We start from the raw sequence: 11,129 nt of genomic DNA on the forward strand, positions 1-11,129 counted from the left end.
TTGCATCCTTACAAAATGAGAGTGATAACATTTTCATATTTGTTTCTTAGCCAAAGAAGTAATAGTGTTCCTAATAAAATTACCACAGAAATTATTTGTGTTGGTTTCCAAAAGGAGAGTTTCAATATATGAAAACAGACTAATGATGGGGAAACATAGAAGGTAATATGCTGTCAATTCTCACAGAGGAAAGTGGCTACTATGCTCATTAGAGGTCAGTGTTAGTTCCTTTATTATCATACAAATTTATTAATGATCTGGAAAATTTAGTAAGTCATATATTAAAATTTGCAGATGGCTCTTGTTATGACTATTTGCTCATAATATGTTGTAATAATTACTTTATTATTATTGAATTTAATACTGACACTTTTATGTTGATATGATAATGCAGAGCTAAAAAAATGAAATTGGGCAATACATTTAGAAGGCAACAGAAGTGTGTAATGAGAATGTTTAAATATCTCTAGATGAATGCAGCTCAGATAACCTTTAGTTCTGATCTTTTCTCAGAACCTTCAGTGGATAAATAAAGGGAAGATAGTAATTCTACATTATGTTAGGTAAGCATTAAATTTTTTTCATATATTATTTCATCAAATTAAATTAATCCCTATTTTCATTTCAATTATAGGAAAGATAATAAAAGGAGTGGAGATCTCTATTTTATGGAGCACCAAATCAAATAATAATAGTAGTAATGTTCATGGTAGTGGCTTTGGTGTGGTAGTACTACTATTACTATCAATATAACTTCTAGATAATACTTATTCATACCTTTCTATGTTCCAGGTCGTGTGTTAAACATTCTGTATGCATTCTATTAATTTAATCATTGCAATAAGGAATCTATTTACTATTTATTATTTTATTTTACTATTTATTATTGTTATTGTATTATTACTGTTTTTTTAAGATTTTATTTATTTATTCATAGAGACACACAGAGAGAGAGAGAGGCAGAGACACAGGCAGAGAGAGAAGCAGGCTCCATGCAGGCAGCCTGATGTGGGACTCGATCCCTGGTCTCCAGGATCACACCCCAGGCTGCAGGCGGCTGTAAACCGCTGTGCCACGGGAGCTGCCCTATTATTACTGTTTAAATTTTTGTAAGCTTATAGCCTGTTTATTTTATTTTTTTCTTCCAAATTTTTATTTAAATTCTAGTTATTGTATAGTATAATATTGTATAGTATAATATTGGCCAGTTCATTCAAAACACATGAACACCTCTTCTAGATCAAATCATTATTTGGGGAATGTAAGATACATCAAATGTAAGAAGCCCAAATAAATTTAGGGCATTATGGAAGCAGATTGTCCACAGCTTTCCACTCCTAAGAATTATTTTTGAGAAGTTTTATTTTTACATAACTCATATTGAATGCTACTACTTGGAGATCAGTAGGTGGGAAAACAAACATGTTGCTTAAGGGAGAAAGAAAACTCACTTTGTGATGTCATTCAATCTGTGTCCAAGTCTAGAACTCTGCAGTTGATTAGAAAAATGATGTGCAAGTCAATTAGTAGTAATTAAGTGCTTATACCTGTAAACGGTAACCTGATACTGACTTCAATATGAAGAGTTTCAATATATGAAAACAGACTAATGTTGGAGAAACACAGCAAGTAATAAATTATAAATACTTACAGAAGAAAGTGGCCTATATGCTCATCAGATGTCAGCATTAGTCATATTATTAGTCATATGCTTGTTAGTCATATGCTTATTAAGACAGTCACGCTAAATTGAGGGAGAAAAGTTGATTAAATTATATAGTATATATGTGTTATAAAATAACTTTATAAAGTTACATAGTTATATTAAAAATTATATATTTTAATTATATATACTTTATATATGTATTTAAGTCTATATATATATATATAAACTTGCAAGCCTCTTTCTTTCCATATCACGAATGCTTTTTGTTTGTTATAATTTGACATCAGCATTTGGTGTTTGGCATTTTCCTTATAGTATGGTATATTGTTAACTTTATTTTAAAATCTTAAAATATAGCTCCAAAATAAACTTTATGTTTCTTGAGTTCTGGAAATACATATAAAAATAATGCAGAATACAACATGCATTAAATGAATACTTGATCAGTTGCTAGTTAATACAGAGTGGATTTTAGAGAATTCCAAACATTGAAAATTTTTCAGAGTAACTGTAGTAACAACCCAAACTTTACTTTCTAAATTTTATTAGTATTGCATTTTAATCTATATATGCATGTACACAGATAGTAGATAGTTGAGGTAGTGTCAACAGCACTAAAATAAAAAAGTCTGATAACGGCAATAAAGAAGTAAAAACAAAGCTTTTAGAGTTTTCTTTAGAATTGTCTGATCCACTGGAGCATAAACAAATATCATCTTTGGCAAAGGCATCTGTCATATTTGAAATAGGCTATTTGCCAAGTTCATGTAAATGATGCTACCAGAACTGAAGTTGGGATTTGCTATTTGGCCTATATATTATATAGATTTACTAAAATGTTATTTCAAGCATGTAGCCCTAGAGGTCACTCAATTTAGCTGTCCCCCAAAGTTATAATAATTGATTACAGTAGAAATCAAATGGGTAGCATATGAAACTCATAACCACAACTGAACTCCATTAAACACATTCACCATGTCAAAGTCAATTGCTTCTGGCAATGCCACTCCTGTTATCCTGTTGATCAAAAGGTAATGGGAAGTGACAAGCAATATCACAAACACTCCATTGTAAACAAAATATTCTTCAAACGCTTAAGTGACCATGGTGATAGCCTGTTTTCATAATAGTCAAATCCAGCAGTCTTTTACATCTTTCAGAAATATGCCTATGTTTTATAAGAGTAAATCTTTCTCTAGGGACTTTGAATATAAACCGGTAAGTTACTCCTAAAAATGAAAGCAAATTTCCATGTACGGAATCAATGTGAGGAACTCATTTCCATGTACAGCATGTTTGTTTATGGGGCTGTTCCTTCTTATTCCTCGCATAAATAAAGATGCTAGTGGTGTAAATTCATTAAACCTCTTCTCTGTCTAGAACATATACTTTCAGGGTTTTATGAATTTATGATGATTTTCCTGCTTGGAATAAACTGTGCTCTGTTTTTGCCACTGGCTATTTCATCTTTCATGATTCACCTCAAATAAACTTTCCCTCTATTGCTTTCCTTAAAGTTTCTTACTCCCAAACACACTGTAATTGGCCTTTTATTTGTACTTGTATATGTTGTTTAACATCTATAGTATTCAGGGCACATCATATCCAGTATGTGCAAAAGTGAACTCAATGTTTCATCCTTTCCAAGCCAAACTGCTCATATTCTCCAATCAATTACGTAAGTGATTGGAATTACCATCTATCTCAGCCACCAAATCAGAAACTTAGAAACTGTTAATAAATAAAATACACTATGCCTCACCATCAATTTTATTTGACAATTGAAATCCTGCCAGTACTTCATAAAAAAAATAAGTCCAAACCTTCATAACTTCTCTGTATTAAATCTACCACCAGTATCAAATATCTATGGTCTTATCATCAGCTTCCTTTCCAACTGGCCCGTCTGAAAATCTCTCTTTATTCCACTATTTTGTCATTCATATTTTCCCAACAAATTAATATGATTGATGGCATCTTCAGTAAATCTAAAAATATCAAGGTATTCATGGACTCCTCATTGCCTACAAGACTAATTTTTTTCTTTACTTAACAGAAAACAAGCGTCCTTTTATATATCCAACCTAAACAATTATCCAATCTCTCTTCTTGATACTTTCTTCTGCTACCTTATCATTATCCTACAAATTAAATTATTCATGCATGTATCCAATAGATATTTACTGAGTGTTCACTATGTGTTGGACATTGTTTTAGGTCCAAAAGTTACAACAGTAAACCCGATGTGCAACTCATAAGACCTGACTTTATCTCTCACCTCCTTCATATGCTACTCATATATGTTACCTTTTTTTTTTTTTTGATAAGTTACCTTCTAATTCAGCTCTTTTTTTGAGTACTCTTTAAAGTTCCACCTCACAAAAATATGCTTTCTTTCTCTCTTTCTGATTCAACTTTTTTCCCCATAGCTCTTTTAATTCTAAAGTACATATACTTTAGATATATATACTACATATACTAAAAAAGTTTATATATCTTCTTTCATTATAAAGTAAGCTCAGTGAGGGCTGAGATTTTTGTTCTCTAGAAGCCAGTAAATATAGTGAACAGCTCTAATATATGAATTATCCTAAAAATTATAGTGAATTATACATAACTCAAGTCAGTATTTTATAGTCCACTTAGCCGCTGTCCAAGTAGAGTTTTTTCCTCTATTGTCAATCCTAAATGACCTTAGTTTTATTTTATTAACAAAGGTCAAAGATTTATGTAAATCCTCACCTTGCATTTTCTATAATCCAATTATATTCATTTCATATGTCAAGTCCTGCCTCAAATAACTCCTCTGTGAAGCCCTTCCTGATAATCCTGGTAGAATTGCTTTTTTCTTTGTCTGTGACACTGAAGAAGAAGTAATGCTTCTACGAAAGCATTTATCATATTGTATACTCAACTTATTTTAACTACTGTTCACAGTTATATAGCATTAGGTGGGGTGAAGAAAGGGTAAGCAAGCATTAGCCTGCACAATCAGAATTTCCTAAAGAATACTATTATGTTTTTTTTTTCCTAAAAAAGAAATGCAAAACTCATGCTAACTATATTTGTGGTTCAGTTGAGCACATTTTAATTTAAAATTTAAAACACTAATATGAACAAATGTCTGAGATTTATTTTTAAAAATAATTAAAATATGAAACAATGCATCAGTTTTGCCTAAGGAAATAATTGTAATGAAACTATTTCTTATTCTCCATGTTTTTTTCATTTGGGCCTTATGGATATATGTAAAATAAAAATAAACAGTACAGTTAAGTCCTCCCTTTTTGTATGGGTCAGCATAAAGAGCCAGAGATATATTCTTATTTCTAAAACAAGTAAAATTCTGATTCTGTAGTTTAGATGAGCCATTTGTGATGAGCTGTTATATTTTGACATCAAGTCCTAAGAGGAATAAGCTAATGAGAATAAGTACTTGATGTGTGTGTGTGTGTGTGTGTGTGTGTGTGTAACGTTCTTGGGAAATATTAAAACAATGTTCACTCAATTAAAAAATCCTTATTGAGCTTCCATGCTAAGTGTTTGGTTTAGTTACACTAGTTAACTTGATGACTATATTACCTGTCCCCTTGGAAATTGTTCACTATTCAGGAGAAACCAAAATACATCACTAAAATAACTCAATGCTGGGCACCTGGTTCAGTTAAGTGTCTGCCTTTGGCTCAGGTCATAATCTTGAGGTCCTAGGATTGAGCCCCATTTGGGGCTCTCTACTCAGTGGAAGAGTCTGCTTCTCTCTTCTACTCCTCCTTCTTACTCATCCTCTCTCAAACAAACAAAATCTTTTAAAAAATTAAACAAATAAAATTACTAAATGCAATATGTACAAATAGTTTGTAAAAAAAAAAAAGCAGAAAGTGCTGCCATAGAGAATGAAAGAGCATAGACTTAACTTGGAAGACCTTCAAGGCAGGGTAATATCTATGGAGGGATAAAGAATGACAAAGACTCATTCATGAATAGAGTCAGGATAAAAAAGAGTCAGGGATCCATGTTCCTCAAAGAGGTGATCTCTTGTTTAAAGGTCCCGAGGCACTGAGAAGACCACTATGGCTCTACTGATATTGGAGGACAATGAGAAAATTAGAGAGTAGCATAACATGAGGTTGAAAGGGTTTGCAGATTCCAAATACTGCAGTCTTGTAGGATCAGTTAGGAGTTTGCATTTCACTCCAAGTTCAAAGACCCTCGACAACATATGCATTCTAGCTCATTATGCTCTTTCAGACAATATTTCACCCTTCTTGCTACATACTTAAGGCACTTTTCCCTACACATCATTTATTGCTTATTTCCCTCTGCAAAATAAGTTAAAACTGACTTTTAGACTTTTAAGTTTCATCCCCAAGGAAATTAAGATAGACAAAATCTACAAACTCATGTAACCTCCACCATATCACCTGGATTTCAAAGGAACAAATAATAACAAAGGTCATTTAAATCTCAAACAGAAAACTGATCCTCTCTAGGATCTAGTGCAGAGCATTTGCATACCATGGGGATCTGCTGATTTCAGCATGCTTAAAATAAACAGTTTTACATTTCCATTAAACTCACACATTTCCCTTATATAATAACTTAAAGACACTGATGAAATTCCTAGAAACCTTGTAAAATAAAATGAACAAAACATTTTCAAAGAAGAACAAAACTTAAATTGAAAAGAGCCAATTAAGTAATAGTAATTCTTTATCATTAGTATATAAATATCACTGTTGTGTAGGTGGAAATTTGCATAGCAGTGGCATGTATGTATTAAACTTTCCATTGCTGGGTCTATAATTTTGTAATAATTACCAACAGTATATAAAATAGCACAATAATAGTTGAAATCACCAATAAAATTTTCCCATGCCTAAATTTCAATCACTAATTCAATAATTTCTTAACCTGATGAATGCATGTACTCTGAATTACATTACTACAGACCAATTTGTACTTTTCAAATGTAAATGTCTCATTTCCATCTAAGGTTTTCTTTTAAAGAAAAAAGAATACAGAAATGAAAAATGGCATTCATTGAGCACATTAAAATTACTTCTCAATTTTCACATTTCAGGGGAATAGACACATCTAATTAAAGTTTCCATCAAGTCTACACCCTTTATGTGTAGCCTTTAGCAGTTTATTAAATTCAAGTGAAGGAAAAATACAGTTCTGGCAGTATTTTTTTCAAGCATAGTAATAGGAGCACCTGAAGTGTTTTTTCACACTGCAGATTACCAGATATTATGATTCCCTAGATTTATTGTGGAAATCTGGAACTCAGCATTTTGGCAAGCACCCTTGTGATTCTGATTCACTCTCAGATGAGGGTTCTGTAATAAGCAAACACCTAAGCAGGCAGGATTTATGTGTTTGTCCTTACGTGGAAACAAACAAATCCTCTGATATAAACAGCTCTCTGCCTCATTTTCTTCCCTGATGATTTCTGAAGGCCCATGGCTCTGGGAAAAGCACATTATAGGTGCTTTTCCTTTTTTCCTTTTTCACTGTAGAATGAAGGATTTATACTAAGTAAGCTCATCTATCTTCTACTACAGAAATTTACTGGAAATTACCTTTGTCCTGTTCAAAGTTAGACGTGAAGGAAAAAACATTACATGGTTGAATCAAAAATGAGAAATATTCCACATAATTACAAAATATGAAATTTAAGAAGCTTGTATTATGATGATAATGCACATTGAAATTTTGTTGTCCCGCTAAGAAAATAATGTAACGTCCAAAGGAAAAGAGCCTGAAATGGAACAAATAAACAAAATGACAAAACTTGAATTATATCAAAAACAAATTAACTCCTAAATAGCCAGAACTAGTGGATAATACTAAGTGGTATCCATTTAGGCCTTACTCCATCACAAGCAGTGTTACACGACTTTTTAGATACTAATTACTATCCTAAGCAATAGCAAATATTATTCTCTTTAATTTACCAATAAGGAAATTGAAGCAGAAGGTTAAATAACTTCCCCATTCTGAAGCTTGCACAGCTACTCATTGTCACAGCTAGGACTGAGTGTGAGCAGTTGGGCTCATGACAATTTCATAATACTGACTCAATAAATATAACCCAAAAAGTAGTGACCTCTTCTGCACACATTTAAAGAAAAATTCCTTAATCATCTGTAGATTTTACACAGATATATTTTTAAATCTTTTAGAGTTCCATAGGAGCTACTATTCTCAGCTGACCTGTTTGGTTACTTATCTAAAGTAGAAACCCAGTCCTCAGACTAATAAAATTAATGTAAAAGTCCATTGACAGACATTTTATGTATCTACAGAGAATAGCAGTAAATAAATGGACATTATAAAAATAACTAAATGGACATCCTTGAGTTGAAAAATGTACAACTGAAATGAAAAATTTGGGGGCGCCTGGGTGGCTCGGTTATGTTTAGTCTGACTCTTGATCTCAGATCATGACCTCAGGATCGTGAGGTCAAGTTCTGCATCCGGCTTCCAGCTTAGTGGGGAGTCTGCTTGAGATCTCTCTCTTTCTCTGCCCCTCTCCCTTGCTCTCTCTCTCTCAAATAAATAAATAAATCTTAAAAATTTTTTTCACTAGAAGACTCAACAATAGTTTTGAAGATGGTTTTTTTTAATAAATTAATTTTTATTGGTGTTCAATTTACCAACATACAGAATAACCCCCAGTGCCCGTCACCCATTCACTCCCACCCCCCGCCCTCCTCCCCTTCCACCACCCCTAGTTCGTTTCCCAGAGTTAGGAGTCTTTATGTTCTGTCTCCCTTTCTGATATTTCCCACACATTTCTTCTCCCTTCCCTTATATTCCCTTTCACTATTATTCATATTCCCCAAATGAATGAGAACATATAATGTTTGTCCTTCTCCGATTGACTTACTTCACTCAGCATAATACCCTCCAGTTCCATCCACGTTGAAGCAAATGGTGGGTATTTGTCGTTTCTAATGGCTGAGTAATATTCCATTGTATACATAAACCACATCATCTTTATCCACTCATCTTTCGATGGACACCGAGGCTCCTTCCACAGTTTGGCTATTATGAACATGGCTGCTAGAAACATCGGGGTGCAGGTGTCCCGGCGTTTCATTGCATCTGAATCTTTGGGCAGCCACTCTGGAAAACTGTGTGGAGATTCCTCAAAGAATTAAAAATAGACCTGCCCTATGACCCAGCAATTGCACTGTTAGGGATTTACCCCAAAGATTCTGAAGATGGGTTATTACAGACTATACATTCAAAGATTAGAGAAAAAAGAAAGAATAAAGTAAAATGTGCAAAGCCTTAGAAAATGTGGGACACAAATATATATGCTAAATGGGAATATCAGGAAAGAAGAGAAAAAAGATATATTCAAAAACAAAAATGAAAAGATAAAAAATGAAAGATAAAATTACTGAAACCTTCCATAATTTATTGAAAACTATTGATTTACACTTTCAAGAAGTGTAATAAACTCCAAGTAGAATAGACAAAGAGAACCACAACCAGACACATCATAGTAAAAATGTTGAAAGACAAAGATAAAGGTTTAAAAGGAGTAAAAGAAAAATATTCATCTGATCCTATAGAAGGAAACCCCAATAAGATTAATCACTGATTTTTCATCAGAAATATTAAAGACCAAAAAAAAATAAAAAAATAAAAAAATAAATATTAAAGATCAGAAGGCAGTGGATGACGTATTCAAAGTTTTGAAAGAACACAACTCCCAACTAGGAATCTTATATTTGTCAAAACTATCTTTCAAAAATGAAGCCAGAATAAAAACAGCATCAGCCAGGTAGAGTGCTATGAAAGATATAACGATAAGAAAAATGATGCCATCCTTAACTTCATGAATTTACATTCTACTTATCAACATTTTATGGAATAACTTGAGGAATTGATGAATTGTGGATCTACTGTAACTTTCTACATGCCAGATCTCTACTCCAGTCACTACCAGTAATAGAGCTATAGTTTTGAATAAATCTAAATTTTTTTAACAGTGACTATTTTGGTAACATGTATTAATATTATTAACATTCATAACTCCATTTTACAGGTGGAAAATCCCTAAGAAGCTGGAGAGGGGCCCATATTGTGTTACCAATATACAAGTTCTATAAGTTTAACGTCATGTAGGCTAGCTCTACAATAATACATAGCAAAATCTAGCAGAACATTTTCTCCTTGATTATCCAAAATAATGACCTATGCATTAACACCTACCTCCTAACTAGAAATAAAACCAATTCATTAAATTATTGGGAATTATTTCATATTCTTAATTCTTTGGCCAAAGTACCATTACTAGTACCAGTTAGAAGATGTGTCGTCTAGGCAAGGACAGATGAAGCTGCTTGCAAGGTAGCAACTAGTATATGGTAGAACTGAGATTAATATCTTTTCAGAATTTTGCAGTATTCTGAAATGCTTCTAAGTCCTCTTATGTTGTCTTTCAAAAAGTTTGAAGGAGAAAGGAAGGAATTAGAGGTACAGCTCGAGGGAAGAGGAATTAGAATGGGAAGGAGCTTTGATAAAAATACAAAATAACATTAACATTGTATATATTTTGCATATACTTTAATCCTCTTTATCATTCAGATAAGCTTCTTGGTCTTTCATTACTTGTCATTTCTTTTCAAGCATATGAATTTTTATTATATTTATATTATATTCTATAATATTGCTGTACCAATTGCAAAGCTTTTCTCTTCCTTGATTCCAGACAAATCAATTTTTGCTTCACACAAAATATGATATTTTTCATTGCATGCCTTCAAGTATTTTATAACAGTTAAAAATCTGTTTATTAAATAATAACTTGGAATACCTTTACTATTATTACTCCTTTCTATTCATTTGATGTTATAAATTAAAGAGAATATTAGCTCTACTCCTAGGTTTCCAGTGAAATCATATTCTATTAAGATATTCTAAGTGAGAGAAATTAATTCTCTTTCCAGACACACTTATTACTTTAGTATTTTTTCACAAAATGTATTATATATATATATATATATATATATATATATATATATATCAAGAAAGAAGAGAAAGGAAACAAAAACAAAAATCAAAGATGATTGAAACCTTCCAAAATTTGCTGATAACTCATATATATATGAATTATATATACACATAGATATCAAAGTTTTTCATATAATTTATTAGAACAGGCTCATATTTTTGTATATCCTAAGGCATGAATAATATTCAGTCATTGTGGACTTGTGGACATTTTCCGTAATATGAAAATATTTTTGGTATGGTTTATGTAATCTTCTCTAAAAGATATCTCACTATTTATTTTAGAAGTAAATGCAATAATAGACTAGTTTTGTTCACAAAGTTAAACATAAAAATGAGAGATGGAATAGGTAATTTTATTAATTGGGCATGACTTTATTTATATGTTGCCTTTTCCTGAGCCAAAATCAAGGTGTTGGCAGGACCAAACTCT

The sequence above is a fragment of the Nyctereutes procyonoides genome, unplaced genomic scaffold (genome assembly GCF_905146905.1).
Source record: "Nyctereutes procyonoides isolate TBG_1078 unplaced genomic scaffold, NYPRO_anot_genome, whole genome shotgun sequence".
In the NCBI taxonomy this organism is placed as follows: Eukaryota; Metazoa; Chordata; class Mammalia; order Carnivora; family Canidae; genus Nyctereutes; species Nyctereutes procyonoides.